General features: G+C 38.7%; 1 long non-coding RNA gene across 2 annotated transcripts; it reads right to left on the bottom strand.

The window, feature by feature from the left end:
- Positions 1-16,063: 16,063 nt before the first annotated feature.
- Positions 16,064-22,927, bottom strand: LOC121377372. 2 transcript variants are annotated; one of them, XR_005958609.1, is made up of 3 exons: positions 22,793-22,927; positions 17,572-17,781; positions 16,064-16,711 (listed from the first exon to the last, which is right to left on the bottom strand). It is a non-coding gene; the product is annotated as an uncharacterized LOC121377372 (long non-coding RNA). The 2 variants fall into 2 exon arrangements; XR_005958608.1 differs by having other exon boundaries at positions 22,785-22,868.
- Between the last annotated feature and the right edge of the window lie 2,469 nt (positions 22,928-25,396).

The raw sequence follows: 25,396 nt of genomic DNA, 5'->3' as shown, positions 1-25,396 counted from the left end.
AACAGCAGCCCGTTGGAGCTCATGTCCAGTTGACCTTTCATTCGACCAATCAAAACCTTACTTGTAAAATCATGCCAGTGATTTGAAAACATTCGGGATTATGCCAAGTGTATACGAAATGATTCGGGTGAATTACGAAATATGCCGAAAACTAATTGCAATATAAAATTTTATATAAAATTCGTTTCAAGACGAAAAAAACCTGTGATGGTATAGCCATAAAATCTGTTTATACTAGTATACAATCCAGAGTTTATTACTGCACTTTTCCCTCTGTTTTGTTCAATATTGAAATAGACCAACAAGTTCGCCTATTTGCATAAATAGTCTCGCCCGATATTTTTAGAATTTGTATGCTCCCGAATAACGCTATAAAAGGCGAAGTGTAATTGGTCGATATTTAAATTGTTATTTATAAATGAAATGTCACCTGGACATGGGGAGTCCACGCAATGCTGTTAGATCTACTGGTATACCCAGTATAGCTAATTTTAATCATATTGACTAATTTGGGTCTTTGAGTGCGATATTTTTAATTGTAGTATTAAAATCACCCCCGAGACATTGCTTTGAAAATTACTTTGTAGCATTTTCTGTTTGGCTGAGCAGATACTTGTATTTGAAGGTTATGTACTGTTAGTCCGGCCTCGGTGGCATCGTGGTTAGGCCATCGGTCTACAGGCTGGTAGGTACTGGGTTCGGATCCCAGTTGAGGCATGGGATTTTTAATCCCGATACCGACTCCAAACCCTGAGTTAGTGCTCGCTCAAAGGCTAGGTGTAAACCACTTGCACCGACCAGTGATCCATAACTGGTTCAACAAAGGCCATGGTTTGTGCTATCCTGCCTGTGGGAAGCGCAAATAAAAGATCCCTTGCTGCTAATCGGATCAGTAGCCCATGTAGTGGCGACAGCGGGTTTCCTCTCAAAATCTGTGTGGTCCTTAACCATATGTCTGACGCCATATAACCGTAAATAAAATGTGTTGAGTGCGTCGTTAAATAAAACATTTCTTTCTTTCTATACTGTTAGTGGATTCTATGCATGGTCGCTCATCTTTTTTCGAGTTATCTCCCTTCAATTATTTTGATACTTAGCTTATTTCGTGTGGACTTAAAGTGTTTCACAACACCACTAGAACACATTGATTAATTAATCATCGGCTATTGGATGTGAAACATTTGGTAATTTTGACATATAGTCTTAGAGAGGAAACCCGCTACATTTTTCTATCAGTAGCAAGGGATCTTTTATATGCACCAGGGTGACACATACCACGGCCTTTGATATATTTGATCTATAGTGGTGTAATGTTCTGTATATAGCAAACATGTATAACGTATGTCCGGTAATACTGCTTGTCGCAGCCATAAACTAACGATGTTTTGTGAAATGTGCCGCTGGTACGACAACAGGCAATAAATACTTTCTTTGTTTTTTGTTTTTTTATATTTCAATGTTTCGGGCAAAATACCGGACAGGCCGGGTGCCCCAATTATTTCCAATTTGCCTACCTATATATACAATAAACTGGCTTCTCCTTAAATATTATAATTATAGGTACATTTAAAAGTGTCTATGCTTGTAAAATAAGATATTAATAAACTAGTTAGTGCATGCTTGTGGTCTTGTTATCTTTTGAAATATAGTGTATGCGTTTAAAGGTAATTGCTTAAAATCTCCTAACCTGGTTGGTAGGCCTGACCTCCAAAGCTACACACCTATTTTTTTCTACATTTTGTGCCTATTTAATTACCATTAGCAATAAGGAAGGAAGAAGGAAGGAAATGTTTTATTTAACGACGCACTCAACACATTTTATTTACGGTTATATGGCGTCAGGCATATGGTTAAGGACCACACAGATATTGAGAGAGGAAACCCGCTGTCGCCACCTCATGGGCTTCTCTTTTTCGATTAGCAGCAAGGGATCTTTTATATGGACCATCCCATAGACAGGATAGCACATACCACTGCCTTTGATATACCAGTTGTGGTGCACTGGCTGGAACAAGAAATAGCCCAATGAGCCCACCGACGGGGATCGATCCTAGACCGACCACGCATCAAGCGAGCGCTTTACCACTGGGCAATGTCCCGCCCCTGATTAACAATAAACCGGCCTCGGTGGCGTCGTGGTTAGGCCATCGGTCTACAGGCTGGCAGGTACTGGGTTCGGATCCCAGTCGACGCATGGGGTTTGTTAATCCAGATACCGACTCCAAACCCTGAGTGAGTGTTTCGCAAGGCTCAATGGGTAGGTAAACCATAATTGGTTCAACAAAGGCCGTGGTTTGTGCTATCCTGCCTGTGGGAAGCGCAAATAAAAGATCCTTTGCTGCCTGTCGTAAACGAGTAGCCTATGTGGCGACAGCGGGTTTCCTCTAAAAAAAAAACAGTGTCAGAATGACCATATGTTTGACGTCCAATAGCCGATGATAAGATAAAAAAATCAATGTGCTCTAGTGGCGTCGTTAAATAAAACAAACTTTACTTTTTGATTAGCAATAAATACGGCCATTCTGAGCTTCAGTTAGCCAGGTGTCTTTCTTACTGTGTATTTCTCGTTCCAACCAGTGCACCACGACTGGTACATCAAATACCGTGGTATGTGCTATCCTGTCTGTGGGATGGTGCATGTAACTTTAAAGATCCCTCGCTACTAATGAAAAAATTTAGCGGATTTCCTCTCTAAGAAGACTATATGTCAAAATTACTAAATGTTTGGCATTCAGTGGACGATGATTAATAAATCAATGTGCTCTAGTGGTGTCGTTAATAAAAACAAACTTGTTTCTTACTGTAATGTGTGTTTGCGATGAAAAGTTAAAACGTACCACGGCCTTTGATATACTGGCTGGAACGAAAAATAGTCTAATTGGCACACCGACGGGGATCGATCCCCAACCGATCACGCATTAAGCAAGCGCTTTACCACTGGACTACTTCCCGCCCACATATACGATGATTACATAACGGTAAATATATTTACTGATTGTTAAAATTTATATAAAACTTTAATGCTGTGATTGTGTTCATTTATAATATGATATGACAAATAATATGACAAATGATACAATTCAATTTACCATCAATGATCAATTGTTCTTGTAGCATTAAATTTCAGTGAAATAGAAGAAAAGAAACAAAAATTGATGGACATTAGAAAAGAAAGACTAAAGGGACATTTTATTAGATCTCGAGCTAAATGGGTGGAAGAGGGAGAAAAGCCAAGAAAATATTTTTGTAACATGGAATCTAGGAACTTTTATAATAAATTAATTACAAAAATAGAACAAGAAAATGAAAAAGTTATTACAGATCAAAAAGAAATATTGAAAGAAACCAAATTGTTTTAAGAAAAACTTTATTCAAAACAAGTTGGTGAACATGAAAATATAGCAGAGGTAATTAAGGAATACAAATTTGATAAATTATCAGAGGACGAAGTAAATAAATTAGAAGGAGAATTGACGTATTCAGAAATTTTATTTTATCTAAAAAGTATGAAAAATAACTAAAGTCCGGGCTAAGACAATTGAACATTTATTTTATGATATGGATATTCAATACTACAGGAAAGTGCATAATTATAGATAAACATATTGCCATTTTGGGTCTGCTTAAGAAAACAAATACATATGCAATAAATTGTTTAATTATTAATATAAAATATTATATTTATTCCATGAAAATACCAAAACAAAAAATTAAAATTCTCCGCCTTAAAAACTATAATTAAAGAAAAGTTGGAAACTGAAAAATGTATCTTATTTAAAAATGGTAATCATGAAGATTTCAAGACAAAATGGGAGCAGTAGTATAATTTATTTCAAACATCATAAAAGCTAATTAAATCTATCAAATATTGAGATTTATTTATTTCTAAAATATCTTCTTACCACTTTCTGCTCCTTCACACATCTTTTCATAACACTTTATTTTTATCAATATTAATTCCGTACGTAACATATGTTCCTTTTTCTTTTCTTTTTTTCCTTTTTGGTCCCAGATAATAATAATTAAAAACAAATCAACAACAAAAAACAAAGAAAATTTCTTTTTACAAAAATTAAGGATTGTCTGTTATTTCTTTTACGTTCATCGGGGTATGAACAAAAACAAATCATCCGCAAACTGTGTGAATCGGCGAAGCGTAAAAGAAATAACAGATAATACTTATAATTAAATTTGAATCATACATAGAGGATAATAAATGAGTTACCAGTTATTATCAAATTTATGTCCCGAGTGAAATAATTTTCAGTTGTCACGAGCTTTAGCGAGTGACAAATGAAAATTATTTCACGAGGGACATAAATTTGATAATAACTGGTACCGAGGTTTGTTATTCTATTTATTACCTCAGCTATTTTTCTCTAAAAGCCTTTAATTTCGACGCACATGCACGAAGGCCAACCTGTATACCAACGATGTAAACCACTTTACGCACTGTTCTGAGAATTACTTTAACGTTGTAATTTAATCACGTTCATAGATAATTTTTAAAAACACAAGTTCTCTTTATTCTGCTTCCAAATTTATAATGAATTGCATTAAAATGATATTTTTTTATTAATTTAACACCAAAAACAGAGACCCGTAAAGGCAAACTCTTTAAACTACATGACGTCATTTTGTGTGTTTGTCAAATCGTGATGACGTCATATTTAGTACCGACAAAGTCATTGGTTTGTAAGCGTCAAATTGTCCAATAGTATTGTTCGTTAGACCAATGCATTATAATTTCTCAGTGAGAAATTATGATTTTTATTTTCCCTTTTATGAGTGACCGCTGGGGTAATAAATGCTAATAATAACATTAAAACGTCATACTTTATTTTGAATTATTTTTTTATCCATAAACAATAACGCTCATTAAGACAACTTGCCCATATAAAATGACGTCATCACATATGACGTTCCCTGACGATGTAATTTTTACGTTCATCGAAAAATGAACAAACTCCCGTTGCTACGTCTGGACCAATGGGATGACGTTACGTTGTAATGAATGTAACAGAAATTTAATTGTAACAAAATATAATTAAATTTCCTTTGCATCCATACACTTTACGGCAATCTGATTGTTCCAGAGGTGCTTACTTTTTTTTGTTCATATCTCGATGAACCAAAAACATTTAAGCCACGCCTACCCTCCCCCACCCCACCCCCACCAAGATTTGACCGCAATTAGTTTTTGGGTCATGCAAGTATGAACCGAAAAAACGATATGCACTCTTTTGTATGACCCCTACGCGTAGTCATACAGTGTGCACATCGGTGTTGTTGTTTTTTTGGTTCATACTTGCATGGGCCAAAAAATAATTGCGGTCAATTCTTAAATCAACAACAGCAACAATATACATAAAGTGTGTGGATTATATCTATTCGTGTGTATATATTTTGCCATTTATATGTACATTTGTTGGTATATAAAGCTATGTATACCATATGTAATATAAAACATATTGTGAGAAAGTCAGCTCAGGGCACCCCAACACTGACACTGCCATTCTATATTCTGGGGACACTAAAATATTTTAAAAAAAAGAAAAAAGCATAGACAATATGCAGTAAAAGCCTTGAAAAAAAAATTAAAATTAAAATTAATAATAATAATAATAATAATAATAATAATAATAATAATAATATGACAATGTTTGCTGTCATTAAATATCGAATAACAACAAACAAGGGACAACGTGACTAAAAAAAGAAGAAGTTTGTTTTGTTTAACGACACCACTAGAGCACATTGATTAATTAATAATCGGCTTTTGTATGTCAAACATCTTAGACCGCTACATTTTTCCATTAGCAGCAAGACATTTTTACATGCACTTTCCCACAGACAGGACAACACATACCAAGTCCATTGATATACCAGTCGTGGTGCATTGGTTGGGATGTGAAAACAAATCAGATAATGGGTCCACTGACATGGTTCGATCCTACGACGCAAGTACCTGAAGCGACCACTCTATTGACCGACTGAGCTAGATCCCGCACCAGGTCATTTATTAATGACAACAATTAGACACACCGGCCTAAGCCATAGGACTACAGGCTGGTAGGTACTGGGTTCGGATCCCAGTCGAGGCATGGGATTTTTAATCCAGATACTGACTCCAAACCCTGAGTGAGTGCTTCGCAAGGCTCAATAGGTAGGTGTAAACCACTTGCACTGACCAGTGATCCATAACTGGTTCAACAAAGGCCATGGTTTGTGCTATCCTGCCTATGGGAAGCGCAAATAAAAGATCCCTTGCTGCTAATCGGAAAGAGTAGCCCATGTAGTGGCGACAGCGGGTTTCCTCTCAAAATCTGTGTGGTCCTTAACCATATGTCTGACGCCATATAACCGTAAATAAAATGTGTTGAGTGCGTCGTTAAATAAAACATTTCTTTCTTTCTTTCTTTCTTTCATTGCACCCCTGCGCGTGCTGTAACCTCACCGTGGTGCAGGGGTGTAACATTCTCTTTGAGAATGGCCAATACAGCACAAATTGAAGTTAAGAGTAAAGTTCGGTGTCCGTAAAATTTGTGATATTTGTATTTGTATTTTTGCACAGTTCTTTACACTGTTTTTGTTTAAACCTTGAATTTTTATATTGATATTGATCATCACTTTATTTATTTGCATTACCATAGTTTGACACCCAATAGCCGATGTATTTTTCGTGCTGGGGTGTCGTTAAACATTCATTCATTCATTCTTTCATTCTTTCATTGCACGAGACAATATCCCCTTCGAAACACCAGTGTTTTAAGAATTTTTCTCTTCTATTGGACCGTTCTAGTGCGGCAAAATATTCTGTTTCAACCCTTGAATATACTAAATGTTTGAAAGGTTTCATTTCATTACGTTGAGTGCGTCGTTAAATAAAACATTTCCTTCCTTCTTCATTTCATTACATGACTTATCACCCTCTAATAATTTTCGTGTAGTCCAAATTACCCTTATAACTTTACTCCAGAGAAAGATCCCTAAGTTCGACGCATAGTTACCAGGTTTATGTTTGATTCCAAAAGTCATTCTATAGGGATTTAATCTGAATTTGTCGCCAAAACGTTTTTAAAGATCGGTTCGATTTGTTTAATGAATATTCTAGTTTTGTTGCAGTGAAAAAAGGCGTGTAAAGACTGAGTCCACTCCGTCGCACGCAAGGCACTCGGGGGTGGACTCAATCTTCCAATCATAGATGATGTTGATGATAACTTGTTTAACGTGCCCATATACCACTTGGGTTTCGACACGCCCATCCCGAGTCCGACCTCCGATAAGATCGGTGACCCGACTCGGGATGGATGGGGGGGGGGGTTAGAGTTGAAAATGGGCAGAATATTGAAAATATCAATTAGTAAAAAAAAGTTTATAGAATAAATTAAAAAAAAAAAAAGAAAAAAAAGTTACAAGCCAAAAATAAAAAGAATTGACTGCTCGGCCAAATATTTATATAATTTGGAGCATTTTAGAAGGACAGTCCAAAATTAAATAAGAGAAAGAACAGAGGATCGGACTATTTAATAATAAAAAAAGAGAGTAATTTCGACAAAGTTTTGAACGCAGATCTAAAAGTTTAAAGTCCGATCGATATGTCCACATGAGTGGCCTCGTTAAGGCCGTTAGGGTGCACAGCTTATAGGGACGAGATGGGTTGCATCCCGTCAAGAAAACCCCTAGATTGACAGTCAATAGAGGTTGAAGGTGTAGTGCTGTGCTGAAATACAGATCTTGAGAAGCCGGATCCGTCTGAACGAGAGAGAGAGAATCAGATTAGGGTATAGTCCAGTCGTCATGGGTTGGCATAGTGGTGCGGACAGGCCCGACTCCGGAGGATACGAGATGGTATCACAATAAAACAAAGTAAAGTCTAGAAAAGTGTAGTAGGGGCCGACCCCGCTTCCTATTTCTTCTTAGAGTAGGGCGGTCAATCTTCCAGTGCTGCTAGGACAGGCTCGGACATGTAGAGACTAAACGCGAATAACCGTGGCGTTCTGCAGAATGGCCGTCATACGAGTCACGAAAACAACAAGTCAACATAGTCAGACGGAGAAATGGCGTGGAGGCAAGGAATCTCGCTAAAAAAGAATCTAACCTGGTGGTGCAAATTGTCGAAACGAGAAGCGTTCTAGCGTTCAATCAGTTCCAATGGCCGCATACATCCCAGTAGAAAACTTCACTTCGCTGACAAAAACAACGAAGTGAAGGATCCCCAAGTCGAGCCGCGAAAGCACGTGCAGTGTGCACAAGCGAAACAAACACATCGAGCTCTAGGCTATGCAATTAAGCGGATTTGACTTAGTTCTGTCCTTCATCAAGTCGTTTCGGTATGTGCTGTGATTTCCTTCCCATCTTTGGTTTTCGTGATCATCTGGGTATTGACTTTGCCGGTTACACCATAGCTGTTAACCGACAATGAAGTTTTCCCTGATGCCCCTTCTTCCTGTGAAGCCCTCACTAATGGCTTGGGCCCAAACAACGATGACCGCATCTTTTCCGCGTCAGCTTTCGCGAAGACTCGGCTATCATCGTCTCTTTCCGTATACACGGATGACTCCGACCGATCCACAGAACCAGAAACCATTGCAGAATATTTCGAATCTCCTTGGGCATTCTTTGACATCGATAGTGATAGTTCCGGCGTCGACCTGAACAGTCCACTTGGAGACAGATTTTCTCCTTTGGCCTTCATACCCACAGTTTTTTTACCATTAAATGTGGTCACCTTGATTCTTCCCGATCCCATGGATCCTGAAAGGGCCGCTGAATTCTTTACCTCGCCTGCTTCTTTGTGTACAGTCGCCGACATGGATGTGTGTCCGGTGCATCCGTTCGCTTCCATTTCTGTGGTATTAGTTGTGCCATTTGGTTCCGTGGTTTTGACAGTAATTTTAGCGTCTTGTACCGGTCCGCTAGCACTCACAGAGATCTCAATGGTGCTGTCTGCAGAATTGGTCATCGATGACGACACTTTTATAGACGCCTTTCGGGAAAAATAACTCCACACGTTCCCCATATTGACGTTAAAACCTGCAAAAATTTAAATGTTAAGTTATCATATAAATAAAATCTATAAAAGCTATGTGGTATGATTGTGTGTTTCTATATAACCTGAATTCCCTCAAAACCGGACGTTTTTCATGGCCCTGTTTTTAAAACATCAGTACAGAAGATAACCTGTTTAAACCGGCTTAAAACCTGACTTTTTACTTGGTCTTGTGGGTGTCTGGTTTAGACGGGTTTCACTGTATGCACACACACACACACACACACACACACACACACAGAGACACACATACACAGAGACACACACAGACACACACACACACACAGAGAGACACACACACACACACACACACACACATACACACAGACACACACACAGTGACACACATACACACACACACACATACACACACATATACACACACACACACACACACACACATACACACACACACAGAGACACACACACACACAGGCGCGCGCACACACGCACACAGAGAGAGAATTACAGAGAGAGACAGAAAGATAGAGACACACACACACACAGAGAGAGAGAGAGAGAGAGAGAGAGAGACGCACGCGCGCACACACACACACACACACACAAACAGAGAGAGACACACGCACACATACACAGACACACACACAGAGAGAGAGAGAGAGACACACACGCACACACACACATACAGAGAGAGATATACACACACACAGAGAGAGAGAGAGAGACGCACACACACACACAGACATACACACACACACAGAGAGAGAGACGCACACACACACACACACACACACACACACAGAGAGAGAGACGCACGCGCACACACACACACAGAGAGAGAGAGAGAGAGAGAGAGAGAGAGAGAGAGAGAGAGAGAGAGAGATTACAGAGAGAGATATATAGAGAGAGAGACACACACACAGAGAGAGAGAGAGAGAGAGAGAGAGAGAGAGAGAGAGAGAGAGAGAGAGAGAGAGAGAGAGAGAGAGAGAGAGAATTACAGAGAGATATATATATAGAGAGACACACACACACACAGAGGGATAGAGAGAGACGCGCAAACACACACACACACACACACACATACACACACACACACAAACACACACACATGGGAGCTAAAGGAAAAAGTGTGATTCGACCAAAACTTGAAAAGAGCAACCTAATTAATTTATATTTTAAAAAGACCAAAAAGCCAACAACAACAACCAGAAAAAAACCCGAGTCATTTTAGTATATTTGGGGTTGGGTCCCCTGGTTCCCCCTTGGATCCTCTGTACCCCACTCCCACCGTACTACCTCTCGCCCCTAACCTAATTGCACACATGGTGATATGTTTTATATTCACGGTATTATGTTATGTTATTTTGTAGCGATTAACGTGCACATTCAGAGCAAGCTGTTTTAGCGCACTCCTATTATGGGCACAGGTGCCGGCCTCGGTCGGCTCCTCCGTCTAGGACAGGAAAAGGTTGTGGTGGGTGGGAGAAGGGACGCAAGAGGGCACCAGCAGTCCGACCGGGGTCGGTAGCAGGCGGAGGGTTGGTTTGTGTGCTATGGAATTTGGAATGTCCCGTAGGATTAATGCTAAAGGGGAAAAGTTGCGCATTTTGAATGAAGGAAATTTGGCGCATTTTTTTATGTTTTGGAACTTAGTTTGTCGAGAGTAGCTCGTTACTGGGACCTAGATGGTGCTGAGGTGTCTCCTTAGTTTGCCCATAGGGGCCCTTATAAGGGCCTAGATCTGTTCAGATCGTGGCATGACAACCAAACGGTATTATGACCAGCATTAAAACTACATTCCCTGGAATATTTTTATTATTTAAGCATATAGCACAGAAAATCCAATTACGTTTGGTGCATATATGACGCCGCACTCCGCATTAGTTTCACTACGCTGGCTTATTCAGGTCAAAAACAAAGCCATGAATTTGAAAGTGGAACACTTTTGACGGGCTCGTACCGATCTCGGTTTCATTGGCTTATCACAAGTATAGAATTCCCCGACAAGACATCACGTGAGATTTCGCAATTTTTGAACAAATTTAACTGTCTTGATTGAGGGGTCGTCTCATATCTCCAAAACATATTTATATCCATAGAGGTATGGTACAACGCCTTTCCAGGATCGGTGAGTGGGGGATTTGCCTTGAAATTTTGACAGTGGCAAGCTGTTGGCATACGCGGTACATGTAAGGGGGTGTTACTAATTACGTAACGCTCCAGGGGTTGAGGAAGAGGGTACTGTGTTCGATCTACGTAACATTTTTCAAGACTATGTTATTTTTATTCATTATTTAGACCTAAAAAGGTGTTTTTTGGAAATGCACGGTCAGTCTAGGATCGATCCCTATCGGCGGGTATACAAAAAAACCATGGTATGTGATATCTGTCTGTAGGATGGTACATATAAACGATCCCTTGCTAAAAAAATAAATGTAGCGGGTTTCCAAGGCGCGTGTGCAGGGATTTCAGTGGGGTTGGGGTTATAGACTGTGTTAAGCGAAGTTTATATGGGGCCATGCTCCCCCAAAAAATACATTTCAGGTTTTTTTAAGCTTGGGCAAGTAAGGGTTTCGACCTCCAATACCCTCCCCCTGCACATGCACTCGATTCCTCTCTAAAATTATATGTCAAAATTACCAAATGTTAGACATCCAACAGCAGATGGAAGGAAGGATAGGATATGTTTTATTTAACGACGCACTCAGCACATTTTATTTACGGTTGTATGGGGTCGGATGATTATTAAATCAATATGCTTCATCTTTGATGTCGTTAAACAACCCCCCCCCCCCCCAACTTTACCCTTTCCAAACGAAATAATATTTATTTCAATTTGTCGATTTTAACACGTAAAATTAAGAAGTGAAAACGTTAATTGTCTACTTTAGTATATTTCATTTTTAAAATATATACATGATTAATGTGTTATTAGTACACAAACTAAACTTTAAAAGGTCTACTAACACTTTATAAAATATCAATTCTGAAATAGGAAGATACGACTGTCGATAATACGTTGTCAAGATCAAACCGCTTTTAACTACAGCGCAAGATTTCTCTTTTAATTTTTTGAGACGAACCCTACAATTTGAAATCGGCAAACGCACGTGTTAAATGAAACTGACAACAGGCTGTCGTTTGTGCTTTGCCGAGTTATGGCGGCACAGGCGACGAATCAAGCGTATACGTTTGACGATCTCCGTTCATAGCGAACACACACGAGTTTTTTAAAAGTGCATTTGAGCTTGTATTTCACATTTGTACATGATGTTATAATATGGTAACCAGAGAATGTAACTTTAAACATTTATAAAAGATAAACCAAGTGTTCACGATTGAAACGCAATTAAACATCAGACCGGCCTCGGTGGCGTCGTGGTTAGGCCAGGATGTCCAATTTCAATGATGCTTTATATAATTGTTGCCGAACCTTTAAATAATTTATTAAAAAGTCAACAAGATATTAAAGGGATAAAAATAAATAATGAATTTAATTCTTTATTATTTCAACATGCTGATGATACTACTATCACTGTACAAGATGCTCAGTCTGTTGAGGTGGTTTTTTACACTTTCAATACATTTTGTCGTGCTACGGGTGCAAAAGTTAATGTTGAAAAATCAGAAGTACTTTGTATTGGTAAAGCTGTGAAAAAAGATTTCTCATTTAATATTCCTGTTGCTATTAATAAAGATTGTGTTCAAATTTTTGGCATTTATTTAGGATCAAATAAAGTTTTGTGCGAAAGATTGAACTGGAAAACAAAAATTGAAAAAATGAAATCATTAATTAACATGTGGAAACAAAGAAAACTTACTTTAAATGGTAAAGCGACAGTGTGGAATACCTTATTAATTTCTAGATTATGGTATATAATTAATGCAATTCATGTTCCTAGGTGGGTTGAACAAGAAATTCAGAAGTTGTTTTGTAAATTTATGTGGGATGATAAAATACCATTAATAAAATATTCTACAATTATTGGGAGTAAATGTTCAGGTGGGCTTAATATTCAAGATATCTCTTTAAAGAAAATCGCTTTTCGTATTAAATTATTAAAGAAGTATTTTAATAATGATTTCAGTTCTGTTTGGAAACATACAATGTCTGAATTTCTTGGTAAATATATGAATATGAACTTATCTTTTAATATATTTAATATGGTTTTTTTTGAACCAGCTTTGGCTACCATTAACCCTTTTTATGCTGAGGTTTTGTTAGCATGGGACAATATTTCAAAGCGTGAACGCTTTTTCCCCTTAGATTTAGATAAAATATTGTCTCAGCCAATATTTCATAATCCATTTATTAATTACAAAAATAAATTATTATGTTTTAATTCTTTTAATGAAAGTGGTATTATAACGGTGGCTGATATTGCATATGAAGTTGTACCGGGATTTTTACCGGTATCTGCAATTGTCGAAAGTATTAAAGAAAAATATCCTGATATGTTGGCAGCAGAAATTTCTACTGCTTATTATGTAATTCTGAACTCGCTTCCTGATGAATGGAAACAGGCTATTTTAAATAATATTAAAAATTCGTCACAAGTTAAAGATTTGTTTTTGATTAATAATAATGAAACAATAAATGTAAGTAAATTTAATGTTAAATTAATATATTCTTTATTAATTTCAATTTTTTTTAAATTACCTTCTTGTTTAGAAAAATGGCATGATTTGGGTTTTGTTATAGATTGGAAGCCAGTTTGGAAAATTATACATTACTGTGATAAGACTTCGGAATTTGTTGACTTGGATTTTAAGATTGCTCATAACATTATTTTCACATACTCTAAATTATTTAAATATGGCAAAGTATCATCTAGCCAATGTCCTGTTTGCTTTAAAGAAGAAGAAGATATGTGTCATTTATTGTTGTATTGTTATGAACTTTGTGATTTAATTTCTATTTTTCATGAATTATGTATTTATATGTTTAAGGATACGGGTTTTTCTTTACAATTATTGAAAAAAATGTTGCTTTTCGGGTGTTATTTTAAAATACAAAAATGCTCAAAAGAATTCATCAATGCTTTGCTCTCAATATATAGAATATCTGTTTTCAAGAGACATTTAATAGCGGAATCAAGGGGGGTAAATATTAATATTGTTAAGTTTTTTCAGCATTATTTACGTCAATACTTCTTAATACTTTTAAATCAATATCGCTTTAACAATAAATTTTCTGCATTTACTAATAAATATATAAAAAATAATATTTTTCTTGATCTAAATAATGATGAATTGGTTTTCAAATACCCACTTGAAAACTGATTTTTAGATTTAGTATTTATCTTTAAAATTTAACATTATCTTATTAGATCGATATCCCTCAATTTTTTTTAATGTTTGCGTGTGTTTGTGTGAATGTGTGTGTGCGTTTGTGGCAAATGCGTGAGTGGTTCTATGTGAGAGTATGTGAGTGAATATGTATGAATCTTTTTATAATTTTTATTTGTATATTTTATGTATATATCAAATATTGAGTTTCACGAATAAAAAGATAAAAAAAAAGGCCATCGGTCTACAGGCTGGCAGGTACTGGGTTCGGATCCCAGTCGAGGCATGGGATTTTTAATCCAGATACCGACTCCAAACCCTGAGAGAGTGCTCCGCAAGGCTCAATGGGTAGGTGTAAACCACTTGCACCGACCAGTGATCCCTAACTGGTTCAACAAAGACCATGGTTTGTGCTATCCTGCCTGTGGGAAGCGCAAATAAAAGATCCCTTGCTGCCTGTCGTAAAAGAGTAGCCTATGTGGCGACAGCGGGTTTCCTCTAAAAAAAAAAAACAGTGTCAGAATGACCATATGTTTGACGTCCAATAACCGATGATAAGATAAAAAAAATCAATGTGCTCTAGTGGCGTCGTTAAATAAAACAAACGTTACAATTAAACATCACGTAACCTTTCTCGGAGAAACGGAAAAACCCGAAAGTCTTTTCATATAATTGTGTGACGTCAATTTTTTTTCTCAGGAAACTTGCTGCATAGCAGAAGTTGTCTTTGTTTACTGCCAATATACATAGCGTAGAATCTTCTAACTGTGTTCCGTCTTTGGGGTCGGGACATAGCCCAGTGGTACAGCGTTCGCTTGATGCGCGGTCGGTCTGGGATCGATCCCCGTCGGTGGGCCCATTGGGCTATTTCTCGCTCCAACCAGTGCACCACGACTGGTACATCAAAGGCCGTGGTATGTGCTATCCTGTCTATGGGATGGTGCATATAAAAGATCCCTTGCTGCTAATCGAAAAGTGGCGACAGCGGGTTTCCTCTCTCAATATCTGTGTGGTCCTTAACCATAAGTCTGACTCCATATAACCGTAAATAAAATGTGTTGAGTGCGTCGTTAAATAAAACATTTCTTTCTTTCCAACTGTGTTCCATTTGTCTCCGCCCCCAATATATTTCAATTTTGACTCAAACTCTCTCTCTCTCTCTCTCTCTCTCTCTCTCTCTCTCTCTCTCTCTCTCTCTCTCTCTCTCTCTCTCTCTCTCTCTATATATATATATATATATATATATATATATATATATAGATAGATAGATAGATAGACATATATAGATATATATACACTATATATATATATATTCCCTCATCTCTCTCTCTCCTCTTCCTCCCTCTCTCATCTCTCTCTCCTTCCCCTCTCTCTCTCTCTCTCTCTCTTTCTCTCTCTCTCTCTCTCTCTCTCTCTCTCTCTCTCTCTCTCTCTCTTCAAAGTGTAGAAATAACGACATGTTAGATGTCAAATAGTCATATAGTGTGAAATGTGCTGAGGTGTTGGGTGTCAAAATAGCATTATGTTAAACACCAAGTAGCCGTAGTTTACACTGCGCTGAGGTGTCGTTAAACAAACATTCCTTTCCTTTCTTCTCGATCAGGTATTGAAATAACCATGTTAGACACCAAATACCTGTTGTTTAAAGTGTGCTCTAGTGGTGGCATTAAACAAACATTTCTCTCCTTTGTTACCATGGTTACAACGTGCAGACAATACTGCGACACTAATGCAAAAAGTAAAACAATAATAACAATGAAATGTTGATTTGTTTTTATTGTACACTTTACGGTAATGTGATATATATGGCGACAGTTCAGTTAAGGTAAGATATAGGGGAGGACCGGCCTCGGTGGCGCAGTGGTTTATTGTACACTTTACGGTAATGTGATATATATATGGCGACAGTTCAGATAAGGTAAGAGATAGGGGAGGACCGGCCTCGGTGGCGCAGTGGTTTATTGTACACTTTACAGTAATGTGATATATATGGCGAGTTCAGATAAGGTAAGAGATAGGGGAGGACCGGCCTCGGTGGTGCAGTGGTTTATTGTACACTTTACGGTAATGTGATATATATGGCGACAGTTCAGATAAGGTAAGAGATAGGGGAGGACCGGCCTCGGTGGCGCAGTGGTTTATTGTACACTTTACAGTAATGTGATATATATGGCGAGTTCAGATAAGGTAAGAGATAGGGGAGGACCGGCCTCGGTGGCGCAGTGGTTTATTGTACACTTTACAGTAATGTGCTATATATGGCGACAGTTCAGATAAGGTAAGAGATAGTAAAATGACGTGTCAATAATGTTAACGTTCTATGGTACAGACAGGCTTCAGCAGACATGATGTGGGAAAATGTTCTTTGCAAATTGCTTCACATTACATCTGGAACCCATGTCACATCTGAAAAATAAACAGTATATTTTAATATATGAGCAGGGCCGAACGAGGCCTACAATAAGTGAGGGGAGGGGGGGGGGGGGGGGGCAGTAGAAAATAGAACGATAGCACAGCAATGGGGGTCTTCTCCCGATGCACAAAAGTGTGTGTGTGTGTGTGTGTGACTTTAAATATAAACACGATATTTGTTTTGTATTTTTCTGTGGGTGGTGCAACTGTGTGTGTGTGTGTGTGTGTGTGTATCTGTGTATGTGTGTGTACTGTATATGTATGTATGTGTATGCACTGTATGTGTGTGTGTATACGTGTGTACACACGCACGCACTCACACATACATAAACATTCATCCATCCACATCCATCCACCCAACCATCCATCCATCCACCCACCCATCTATCCACCCACACATCAGAGATATATCCACCCACTAATCCATCTATCCATCCATCCACCCATCTATCAGGGATCTTTCTATCCACCCATCAGGGATCTATCCACCCATCCACCCATCCACCCACCTATCTATCCATCCAGCCACCCACCCACCCATCAAGGATCTATCCACTCGCCCATTTATCCACGCACCCATCCATTAGGGATCTATCCATTCACCCATTCATCTATCTATCCATCCATCCATCCATCCATCAATTCACCCACCCATCCATCCATCCATCCATCCATCTACCTACCCATCTATTCACCCACCCATCCATCCATCCATCCATCCATCCACCCATCTATTCACCCATCCATCCATCTATCCATCCACCCACCCATCCACCCTTCCATCCATCCATCTACCCATCCACGCTCGCACTTATGTCGCACGTACACACAACTTTCCAAACTGGGGTACCCACCCGCTACTTCCCTGCAGACACGCTGCTCGTCTTCGGTTGGCCGTCAGATGTTTTACACGTCGTGCACGCCGACGCCTTGCCTGACCCCGTGGCGTTGGCGGAGACGTGGCTAGTGCCGTCGCTGCTCACTGACGCTGATGCTGACGATGACGTGCTGTTGCCCATGTTGTATTGCAGATGTTCGTATAGATCCGCTTATAGTTGTAGATACTTGCAAATGGAAAACAAAATTGATATTTACCCATCGAATGTCAAAATAGTTAGTTAGCATTCATAATATGTACTTATAGGGTGTAACCGGCCTTGGTGGCGTCGTGGTTAAACCATCGGACATAAGGCTTGTAGGTACAGGGTTCGCAGCCCGGTACCGACTCCCACCCCAAAAAATTAAAATCAATATATAATAAAATTATAACTGTTGCAAAATTTACACAGACACAATCTAATTAAAATTAGCTCCACTATTACATGTGGATCTAAAGACAGCCAGTTGGAGCTCATGTCCACCAATCAAAACCTTACTTGCAGAATCCTGCCAGTGATTTAAAACTAACAACACTGCGTAGTCCCCAATGTCCAGGTAACATTTCGTCTGTAAATAATAATTTAAATATTGACCAATCACACTTCGCCTTTTATAACGTTATTTGGAAGCATACAAATTCTAAAAATATCGGGCGAGTCTATTTTAGTGGTCGTAGTACAGCGAACCATACCAATACGTACGGGGTGGGTTATCAGTCTTCAATTTTACATAAACATTATTTATTTATTTATAAAATTTAAAAAAAACTAAATCAGCCTTCAGTTTTACATTACAAATTATTTATTTTATAAAATAAAACATGTTTTAAGGCATTCGTAATTCACACGAAACATGTCGTATACCCTCAGGATAATTCGGAATGTTTTCAAATCATTTTTAAATCACTGGCAGGATTCTGCAAGTAAGGTTTTGATTGGTGGACATGAGCTCCAACTGGCTGTCTTTAGATCAACATGTAATAGTGGAGCTAATTTTAATTAGATTGACACAGACAGAAAGACAGACTGACAAATACACATGTAAGCGACTATCAGGGGTGGGAATTGGTGAACTGTTAAAAAAAAAAGATAGGAAATCTAGAGGGGTCCCGAAATTTCTTGAAATCCTAGGTTAAAATCTGTGCCATCTGACACACTTTGCAGGAAAGGGATTCGATCCTACTATCCCATGTATATCAACCGAGCGCCCTACCGACTGAGCTAGATCACGCTCACACCCCGCCACCCCCCACCCCCCCCCCCCCGAACTCCGTGTTATAATATCAGTGATAGTAATAAGAACAAAAAAATTCATTTGTCCAGCGGACAAGTATACCACAAAATCCGCTCGTCCGCCAATATTTCCTTCAGCGACGTAGCGTGATCTGGACCTGGGGGGGGGGGGGGGGGGGGGGGGGTGTTCGAATATGAACCAAGTGGACCTTTTTCTATTTTGTTTTTGCACCACCAGAAACTCCATATGTATAAACCTGTTATGTTTTAGTTCTGAAAGCGGACCCCCTAGCCTACGCCCCTGATATTCTATGTAGGGCAGGAGGTGGATGCCGAAGGAATTAACTCCCTTGGCTTTTCTTTTTTTAAACCAATTCGCTTATTACTCTGCACTTAACATTGCATGTAATTTCGTGACTCATCGAATGCACAAATTGTAGGGGGGGTTTTACAGTCATACAAAAAAGTCATACAAATATTTAGTGTTTTTGTTTACGATTCAATGAAAGCCAGTTAAATTGTTCTCGAGAAAAATTCCCTTCACAACACGACACTGGTTTTCAGCTTTCACCTTCAGCTGAAGGCCAATAATTGTTTGGTAGTGCTTGTCGAAATCACCTGTCATAAATGAAAATATGCCTGTCACTAAATGTAAAAATAATGTTACTGTTGTCCTTTATTAATCATGTACTGTTACATATACTAGTACGTACAAGTTTACATGATGCAGTGAATCTCCTTTAAACTAGCCTAAACCCATGGACCAAATTGGGCCCAAGTAAGTTTGATGGGTATCCAGATTACAGGGGTTTGGATTGAGGTAAAAGTCTTTGTTGTATTCTGTTCACTATTAAATATGGAAAAAGTACTAAACTGTCAAATAACAAACTACAATAAAATGTGGATAAAATTATGCAATTTATAAACACTTGGCTTGGGAGGTCGGGCTGCGTTTTATAATCAAACAAGTTGACGTTTTGTCAGACTTCTAACATGTTGCAATTTCATTTGAAAACGAAATACAGTCAACATCTTTCCACAAATCCAAGCCGAAGAATTTATTTTGTTAAATACACGTTACAAACTAAACAACTAAAAACTAAAATTCATGATTTTCCGGTTACTGCGGAAAGGCCTACGAGATGTAAACGAATCCAATCACGTTCGCAACTCAAATAACTTTTGTAACAAAGCTAGTGCTAAAGACAATGAATAAGATGTACTTTACTTACTTCAAAATAAAAAGAGTCCATTTAACTTTGGTTGCTTAATTGACATTTGTCAAGGCCGCACCCTGATCAAAATCCTAAGGGTGGGGTGGGGGCACTACTTTTTATAAACAAATGAAACACTATATAAATTAAACCCTGAGATGTGTATGCTATTTTCTGGATGCGTTTGTCGTTGAGCCATTCGCAACGCATATGGCTTCCTCGGGTCTATTAATAGGCACGGGAAATTCCTTTTCCCGGAAAACGCGAAGGCGTTCTAGTAACAGTTCAAGTATAAGCACGTACATGATATGGTAAACACTTTTTATTACTTTTTTTTTATTGATTTTTTTTCTTTTTTTTAAACCCTTTAAATATGCATTTTAAAACGTACTACATCGCACTGCTTCAACACAGAAATATTTACTCTTAATATTAATTAAGTTTTGTGACACATTAAAAAAATTTTGTACCGGGCTGTTGACGGCTAGATGCTTATTTAGGCCCGTAGGAACGATATCTAGAATGGGGGATAAAAACCTCTATGGTGGGGAGACCAGCCATATTTTTACTTTTATTTTTTTATTGAACGGGGACCTGTTATTTTCAGATTTGTTCTAATAATTAATTAGACGGACATTTGGACATAAAAACCGAGCGTATTAAATTTTATGTCAAAATGTCCGTCTAGCTCTCTTACAGTCAGGGTACTAGGGCTAATAACAAATCAACAACAAAAACCCCCACGTCATCGGGCTTGTCCCGCCTTTTCACGGATTTGTCAAGTTCAAATTCAAGGTCTTTATTGCTTTAAGTTTTTACAACTCGTCAGCATAATACAATGTACAACAAACTAATAAATAGGATATGTACAGGATTATGGTGGAGAGTGATTAAGTAAACAATAATAATAATAATAATAATAATAATAATAGTAATAATAATAATAATAATAATTAATTAATTAATTAAGGTTCTATTGACATATTATTTAATACATATAAGCTGGGGCGGATCTAGAGGGGAGTCCAAGGTGTCCGGACCCCCCCCCCCTCAAATTTGAGAAGTGCCCCTATTATTTAGTTTTTTTTACAAATTTATGTATTCTGTCAATGTATAGAACACTGTAGAATACGTCTGCTAGCGTCCCTGTTGTAGCACTATTATATTATGGTCCATGTGAACCGTGTGTAATTTTCAATAGTGCCTTTTCATAATGTTATGGTGCCCTTTTTGTCTTGGACCCCCCCCCCCCCCAACAGAAAAGCTGGATCCGCCCCAGATAAGTCCTTATTAAGTATACTGAGAGATACATGTATTATTGGTTTAATATACATGTAATCGAATAGTTCTGTACTGAAAAAATAGAAGTAATGTTAATATTACAGGGGCGGGCTCAAGAAATATTTTAGGGAGGGGACCAAGAGCAAAAGGGCACATGAAGAAACTACCTGAAAAGGGCACCTCAATGAAAATTGTTAATAAATTGTTCAAAAAGGGGCACTTTAAGTTTTTAGGGGGAGGGACAGGTCCCCCTGGTCCCCTCCCTTGGATCCGCCTATGTATTAACCAATTTGCTCCAATTGCTGATCTCTAACGGCATTTGCTCTAAATAAATATTTTCCGAGATTATTAAGTTGTTGATCGATCGTAATTTTGTTTTGTCATACAAAGTTATTTTTAAGTAACTTATTTCATAAAATTCACTGCAGAGATATATGTAAATATAACTTACATCTAAATAACTAAATAATAAATGTTAACTAATATGTTTTTAATCTTGGATAAACCCGTCTAACAGGTTTTCGTTTTATCACATTACCGATGATGTAATCAGTAATTCACAAAAATCAAAGAAAAACTAACTTTCACATTTGTGGTAAACAGGCAACTACTTCATTTTAAAACAAACATTTTTTGTTGTTGTTGTTGTTTTTATTTTTGTTTTTTCAAAAATACGAATTGTATCGAATATAATTTGTCGATCAAATAAATTATTCATGTCAGCCGAGACGTTCCGAGTGGGTTTTTTTGGCGGGGCGGGGCGGGGGGGGGGGGTTCTTTGAGGGTTTTTTTGGGGGGGTTGTGGGTTTTTTAAGTGCAACAATTGCTAAAAATTCTGATACTGCTTTGTAAACATTTTACTTGTCCACTTCGGCAAATTATGCTTGTCCGAGTAAATTTTCACTTGTCGGGACAAATGGACAAGTGCTTATTTCGAACGCCGGTTAAATAATACAAAAAAAGTACGTACCTGCTTAAATGAAACTGAAGAATTACTAAAGAAAATACAGAATAAAACAACATTCCGTGTTCTGCTAGCATTTGAAAGATGAAATCTTTTATATGCACCATCACACAGACAGGATAACACATACCACGGCCTTTGATAATATACCAGTCGTGGTGTACTGGCTGGTACGAGAAATAGCCCATTGTAGCAAGTGATCTTGTATATGCACCATCAGACAGACATGATGTCACATACCACAGCGTTTGACATAGTACCAGTCGTGGTGCACGGGATAGAACGAGAAATAGCCCAATGGGCCCACCGACGGGGATCGATCCTAGACAGACCGCGCATCAGGCGAGCGCTTTAACACTGGGCTACGTACCGCTCTAGGTTCGAATTAATACAAAACTATACATGAAATGTGTTCTATATTATATATACCTGTATGAACTGAATAATAAGACTAGGGACTACGCCCCTCAAATCCACCCCGTATTACACACACTTACATACTTACATGTAAAGGTACCACCAAATGACTTCACCACACTGCAATGTAGTTCGTTGAAATGAAAATGACGCTGTGACTGAAAATATGCATTATATAGCACAAACCAATGAGCTGTATACTTAAATAGCTATTGCGAAAAACCATTTCTCGGAGATCGAAGTGGAAATTCCCAAGTCTATCTTTAGAAACAACTAATACGAATAGATATTCAGCTAATCCACTAATCTCGCCTTCACGTAAATTACGGAGCGGGACGTAGCTCGGTTCGTCAGCCTCGGTGAATGAATGAATGAATGAATGAATGAATGAATGAATGTTTAACGACACCCCAGCACGAAAAATACATCGGCTATTGGGTGTCAAACTATGGTAATGCAAATAAATAAAGTGATGATCAACATCAATATACAAATTAAGACTTAAACAAAAGCAGTGTAAAGAACTGCAAAAACACAAATATCACAGAATTTTACGGATACTGAATTTTACTCAAAACTTCAATTTTGTGCTGTATTGGCCATTCTCAAAGAGAATGTTACACCCCTGCACCACGGTGAGGTTACAGCACACGCAGGGGTCAGCCTCGGTGATATCGTGGTTCAGCCGTCGGACATAAAGGTTGGTAGGTACAGGGTTCGCAGCCCGGTACCGGCACCCACCCATAGCAAGTTTTAACGACTCAATGGGTAGGTGTAAGACCATTACACCAATCTTCTCTCTCACTAACCACTAACCACTAACCGCTGTCCTGCACAGACATCCGAGATAGCTGAGGTGTGTGTCCAGGACAGCGTGCTTGAACCTTAATTGGATATAAGCATGAAAATAAGTTGAAATGAAATGAAAACAAATCAGTGCGTGACAAAACGCTCGCCTGATGCGCGGTCAGTTTAGGATCGATCCCCGTCAATGGACCAATTGGGCATGATGTGCATCTACATTATTTATGTTCACGCACACACGCACGCACGCACGCATGCACATTTGTCTGCGGATCGTTTTAGCCAGTGCACCAGGACTGGTATATCAAACGCCGTGGTATGGGATATTCTGTCTGTGGGATGGTGCATATATACAAGATCCCTTGCTATTACTGGGGAAAAAAATTGCTGGTTTTCTGTCTAAGACTATAATATTGTATGTTAAAATTACTAAATGTTTGACATCCAGTAGCCGATGATTTTTAAAAAAATCAATGTGCTCTAGTGGTGTCGTTAAACAAAACAAACTTTGAATGCTATTAGCCTCTGCTTGATGCGCGGTCGGTCTAGGATCGATTCCCGTTGGTGGGCCTTTTGAGCTATTTCTCGTTCCATCCAGTGCACCACGATTGGTATTTCAAAGGCCGTGGTATGTGATATCCTGTGTGTGGGATAGTGCATATAAAAGATCCCTTGCTGCTAATCGAAAAGAGTAGCCCATGAAGTGGCGACAGCGGGTTTCCTCTCTCAATATCTGTGTGGTCCTTAACCATGTGTCTGACGCCATATAACGGTAAATAAAATGTGTTGAGTGCGTCGTTAAATAAAAATATATTTCCTTCCTTTCTACACTGACTTGTCTTACCACAAAAACAGCAAGGGAACGTTTATCTGAAGCTTCCCATAAGCAGGACTGTACCTACCATGGCCTTTGATTTACCTCTAGCTGAGTCTTGAAAGGTTCACGTCTACGTGTAGACCTGTGTCTATATATATCAGTGTGTCGGGGACGGGTGGGGGGGGGGGCGGGGATCAGTGGTAAATTAAGCGCTCGCCTAAGGGCCTACCCCCCCCCCCCTCCCCTTAGATCCGACACTGGATAAGACTATCGATGAATCAAATTAGATACATGTATATATGTATATGTTTTCTTCGTTAAGATTTCTACGGATGCTTAGCAGATTATGCATTTAAGGCACGGACGTAGCTGTGGAGGGGGGATATGGCCCTCCCCCCCCCCCCCCCCGCCCATCAAATATCTTCTTTTTTTCTCTTCAACCACCTTTTATATTTTTTGTCGCTCCATATCACGACTCATAGACAGTGTGTTTGCCCCCTGCACCACCACCACCCTTTCACACTCACACACACAGAGAGAGAGAGAGAGAGAGAGAGAGAGAGAGAGAGAGAGAGAGAGAGAGAGAGAGAGAGAGAGAGAGAGAGAGAGAGAGAGAGAGAGAGAGAGAGAGAGAGAGAGAGAGACTGTGACACGCACGGGTACACATATGCTCACACCCACCCGTTTTATCGTAAACGTATGACGCGTCAGAATAAATCGGGGAATCCTCTTTCCTGGGGAAACACAACAGAGCAGGAAATATATATTTCCCTATGACACGACAGATTAGAGAGAGAAAGTCACTCAGACCTTTTTAACCGTAAACAACGCGTAATTACATGAACAAAAGTAGGGGGTGGGCCCCGCCTAAATCCGTGCCGAGTAGTTCTACCCACCCACTCTCAACACACCGAAATACAACAACAACAAAATTAAATAAATAAAATAACCTACACTAATCAGATCCAAATGTCCCCCGAGCTCTCGAAAGATGTTCAGTTTAACGACACCACTAGAGCATTTTGATTTATTAATCATCGGCTAGTGGATGTCAAGTATTTGGTAATTTTG

The sequence above is a fragment of the Gigantopelta aegis genome, chromosome 7, assembly GCF_016097555.1.
Source record: "Gigantopelta aegis isolate Gae_Host chromosome 7, Gae_host_genome, whole genome shotgun sequence".
In the NCBI taxonomy this organism is placed as follows: Eukaryota; Metazoa; Mollusca; class Gastropoda; order Neomphalida; family Peltospiridae; genus Gigantopelta; species Gigantopelta aegis.
The sequence above is the reverse complement of the archived record's forward strand: the minus strand, read 5'-3'. Positions and strand labels throughout refer to the sequence as shown.